Genomic DNA, 5,308 nt, shown 5'->3' with positions numbered 1-5,308 from the left:
GGGTCGCACCGGGGGCAGTCCTTGAGGAGGATGCTGGCTGACTTCAAGCATTGTTCCAGGCGTTAATTCAGGCATCTAGCACGTGGGTGTTTACCTGGCCTGCTAGGCAGAGGCAGATGCTTTCACGGAGGCTGACACGGTGTATGGAGGCACAGGCAAGCTGTGCCTTGCCGCGCTGTGATCCTGGAAATCGCTGCCCTTTCTCTTGAGGGCCTGCATCTTGCATACAGCTGGTCACAGTTTAAAAAGCCTGCTTTGACTGCCCATCATTGCCTATGCCAAGTCCCTCCAGTCTAAGAAGGTCAAGTTTTGATGAGCCTTGAAAATTACTGACCCAGCAAACCGTTATAACACCTTGCGGGCCGTTAGCACGTATGTAAACATTGTTTTACTTTCTGAAATATAGGCCTGGTGGGTGTAGCTGCCAGTGCATGACTGCCTTTAAGGGCCCCTGAAGCTCCATGCTGAAGATCCACATGAAATGATTACCGCCTTATTTTACAGGACTGACCTAGTAGTCTGTAGCTTGTGAGGTTTGTGGGAATCAGCTGTATTCAGTCAGTCTAAGCATGCTGGAAGCAGGCTCTTGCTTTGCATTCTGCTTTGGGATTGACCCCCAGCGCTTACGTATCCTTAATGCTTGTTTTCATTATAAGATAAAGTTAAACTACCTAGAACAATACCTGCTTGCAAATGGACTCTTGAGATTTTTCTTAATTATAGTTAAAACCCTCTCAGTCTACCTCAGTTTTTAAACATACAGTTATATAGCTCAAGATCTTCAGCCACCATTAATGGTAAGAGCCTCATTTTTTGGATAGTCATCTGGACATATCTAAAAGAGACCATATTTTCAGGGTGTGCTGAGCTTGCAAAACATCTGAAGGCAGAGAAAGATGAAAGGCAGGATTCAAGGTCACCTTTGGCGATCCTCTGTAGAATCCAAAAGTCTGGGGATCCCTTCCTCTATTTGCTTTGTAGATAAGCAAGCTAATAAAAAGTCAATCCCGCAGAGGCTCATGAAGCTGCATACCTACATATGTGTCTTCATGCTGTTTGAGGCATGCCTTAAGATAACCTTGGGTGCAGGAAAGGTCATGCCCCTTCACTGTGGGTTTCTCAGCAGAAGTCCTTTGATGACTGATGGTACAGACAGCAGTAACTTGTCCTATAGCAGCAAACCCTCTGAGACTGCAGATTGTAGAGGAAGCCTTAAGTCTAAGACACTCAGGTTAATACAGTGGATGTCCCTCTGTAAGTCTAAACTGTGATCCACACAAGTATGTGGAAGAGAGAGGGCCCGCTGGATTTCTGCATTTTAGTTTATTTTATGCTGTGGAAGACTATTTGCCAGGCTGATGGTTGTGTTCCAGATTTGTTTTTCAGAAGTACCAAAAGCTGTATCACTTGTGTCTACTTTTGGGCCATGTATGCTTATTTGACCCAGTAAGTCATAGGGCAGTAACCTATTGTGTCCTGACAGGGCAAACCTTAGAAGACAACACAGAAAACACCCTTCTCTCTTTGGAAAGATGCAGGACAAGAGTCTTCTGTCATATGATGTCATGTGTTTGTTCAGATGGTATGCAGTTAAAAAAATAAGAGAAAAAGGAAAACATTAACGATACAAGGGGATATAATACAAATACTTAAGGGCCTGATGAAATGAGGTAGATTCCTTTTTGGAGTGTTGTTGAAGGGCTCAATATTAGTAGATTCAGTTCAAGAGCAAAGCTTCTGTTGATTTTCATGAGACTGGAATTAGGTGTTACTGTTACCTAAACAGTATGTACTCTGACTTCCATACTAAGTCAAGCTTGTCTAGAGACACCAACAGTGTTCATAACAGTAGTTGAGCCTGATTCTGTAGGTTTTGTTATGCTTCACTCGTGCACTGCCATTGATCTTTAAAAAAATCTGTCTTTGTTTGCTTGCTTTGGATACTGCTTCCTGTGTGCAATTCAAATAATAGGTATGAAAAGTGCAAACTTTGCTGACAAAATTGAGCAAGGTTCCTGCTGCCCGTTTGGTTGTGACTATCATAGTGCCTTCCTAGACTTTGCTTTGGGCACTTGTGTGCATCAGTTACTGCTTCAGAATAGGGAATAAAACCTGATGCTTATCGTTATTACTACTTGTGTTAACGACACCGGGTTTGAGCCACAAAAAGCCACTGAACTGACAAAACCCCTTCTATGGGGTCTGTACTATCTTATTTAATCAGTGTTGGTAAAGGTCTTGAAACAGTGGTGTGTGCACTCGAGACATGAAAGTGTAGTGATCAGAAAGCAGTGGTTTTTCACAAAAGCTTTTGCTCTGGATGGGAAGAGTCTGCATGATTAGTGCATAGAGGAGATAAAAGCTTGTGTACTCCTCTGATCCACCTTTGAGCTTATGTGTGTGGGATCAAGCGTAGCTTGAAGCATAATCAAGAGCAACTGTACAGTCTGTGCAGCAAGTGTAGTGGTTGCTGCTTGGCTGAGAGGTGTGGGTATCCTGCCCTGGGGCTGTGCAGGAGGCCTCTCCATCCTGGCAGGAAGCCCGGGTGTTCCAGGGGGGTGCTGGGTCTTCTGGGGCCAGAGGCTGCAGTGAAGCACATACGAAAGCAAGTTCATCCCCACAACACAGGACAGAGAGAGTGTTGTTTGTTTAAGAGATTAATTTAAGGCTGTTTAATGAACCACCTTAAAAACCATCATGTCTGTAATATATTATATTGTATACTGTAGTTTGCCCATGGGTGAAGATAAAGTTATTTAGTTAATTATGTTGGTTTAGTGCCGTTAGCAAGGTCTTTGTTTAGGTTAATGCATTTGCTGTTTGTCTTAAGTGATCTGTTTGTCCTCGACTGAAGTGTTCTGATCTTTACATCACTTTTGAGAAATTAAATCATAAAATTTCTGGTTCAGTAGCATAAAAGGCAAGACCTAATTGTTTAGCAGATTCTAAGCTGGTTTTCTGGATAAATAACAATCCATGTGAACTTCAGGTGTTACAGAAGGCTTTTGATGAGGTATTGGGATTTTCTTCTCTGTATCATAGAATGGGTTTTGGGTTGGAAGGAGACTTTGAAGATCATCTAGCTGGACCTCCCCCTGCCATGGGAAAGGACCCCTTCTACCAGATCAGGTTGCTTAAAGCCCCATCCAGCCTGGCCTTGAACACTCCCAAGGAGTACCATCCACAACCTCTGTGGGTAACCTGTTCTGGTGTCTCACCACCCTCGTTCTAAATAATTTCTTCCTTATGTCTCATCTAGAGCTACCTTTCTCCAGTTCAAAACCATTGTCCCTTATCCAGTCCATACAGGCCCTGGTCAAAGTCTTTCTCCATCTTTTTTATAAGCCCCTTTTATATATTGAAAGGCCATAATAAGATCTCCATGGAGCCTTCTCCAGCTGAACAAGCCCAGCTCTCTCAGCCTTTCTTCATAGGGGAGGTGCTCCAGCCCTCTGACATTTTTCGTGACCCTCCTCTAAACTTGCTCTAGAAGATCTTTCTAGATTCCAGAGCTGGATTTAGTACTATAAGTGGGGTCTCATGAATGTGGAGTAGAGGGGGAGGATCACCTCCCTCAACCTGCTCACCACGCTCTTTGTTATGCAGCATCCTTACAGTCTGACTCACTGTAAAAAAAGAAAAAAAAAAAGGCAAAACAAAAAAAGACTGTCATCCTTAGTTCACTTTTGCCCTATAAATGGATCTATGACATAATCAAAATTTATTGAGGTATAAAACTTTGTTTCCAGACTTCACGACTGGGCAGCAGTGCATTTGGGGTGAAATGGAGCTCTCTGCAGAGGGGAGGTGCAGGGCGTGCACACCACTAGGCTGTGCTCCTGAGGGTTGAATTCAGGCTGCCAAGGAGTCAGTAGGAGCTGGATTGCTGATTTCAGTGGAGACAGGACTTCACTCTGATGGCTGAAGTAAGATACAGTTCGTGCAGTGGCACCCTCTGCAAAGAAATGCCTGCAGCCTTTCTTTGAGCTTCCTAAACTTCATAAGAGAAAACTAAAGTCTCTCAGCTAACCTCTTAGATTATAATTTTTGGGTCTTCTGATTCTCCTTTTATGTTTTTCAAGTGAATCAGTATAATGCCAGAAAGGACACCTCTAGAAAGTTAATTAAAATAAAACCATGTGCAGTATTTATACTGAGCATAAGAGCATCATAAATCACTTAGGAGCAATAGTCCAATAGTCCCCTCAAAGAAAGCCCACACGAGTACAGCCAGGAGAAGGGTGAATATTGTTTCCCTTTCTGAAACTCACCTATGGACAGACTTCTTAGAAAACCATGACATCCTATATTAGGGGCCAGTGTAAGCTGACCCTGAATATAACACAGAAAGTTCTGGAGTTGTGTTTCTCATACCCGGTAATGGGTCTGCATTTGGGTGGAATTGGTTTTCTGGAGTCACAGGGCTCTCAGTCCTAGTGAAGGTGCCTGCAGAAGGCAGCACAGACCAAAGGAAACCCATCCCATGGCAGTGTTCTTCTTGAGAATAACAGTGCGTGCAGTTGGCAGCCCCAGGGAGCTTACTTTGGTTTGCTCCGGTTTTGTTCAGAAATTACTACTTTGAAGATAGAAATGAGGTTTTTTTATTCAAATAGGAATACCATAAGTTTGAATTTTTGTCAGAACAGTGACATGACACCCATTATACCCTGTATATTCTGAGGCATATGAATGTATATGCAGCACTTTGCAATGGTCTGTGCTTGTATTTGACTCGTTAGCAGTTTGATTTCTCATACCTGAAGATCCAGAAGCCCGACTCTCATTCTGTAGCCACTTGAACAGCTAGTTATTCCTGTGCAAACTAGAAGTAAAATACAACCAATGTGAACAGAGAGTTCAAATTTAGCAGTACTGTCTTTCCCAGTGCAGGAATAGATGACAGTACCAGCTACTGGCTGGTGGAGAAGCAAATTGTAAGCCTGGAAGTGTAGGTTGTCACCTTTGTTCTTCCATTTTATCTGTGTTGGGGCCTGGGGATTGCTCTCTTTCCCAATGTAAAAGGGTTGGTGTTCTTTTTTTATTGTTATTTATTTATCTATTTCTTTTTAAAGAAAGCATTTAAAGTGTTTTCATGTTGAAGCAGGCTAGCCTTAGATTAATATTTAGTGAAAAAACGGTAAAACACCAAACTTTAATTAAATGTTAGTAGGTAAGGCTCTAAGACACATATTTCTAGTCCACCTGTTACAACCTGTGTCCCTGTTCAGCAGTTGGTTTTAGTGATGATGTTTTGCTGTTTCCAGTCAAGGCATGGTCAGTCAGGGGAGGTATGGATCTAGAAAAAAAG

Source organism: Merops nubicus, unplaced genomic scaffold (genome assembly GCF_000691845.1).
Source record: "Merops nubicus isolate BGI_N331 unplaced genomic scaffold, ASM69184v1 scaffold20175, whole genome shotgun sequence".
NCBI classification, from domain to species: Eukaryota; Metazoa; Chordata; class Aves; order Coraciiformes; family Meropidae; genus Merops; species Merops nubicus.
Note: the sequence above shows the minus strand (reverse complement) of the source record.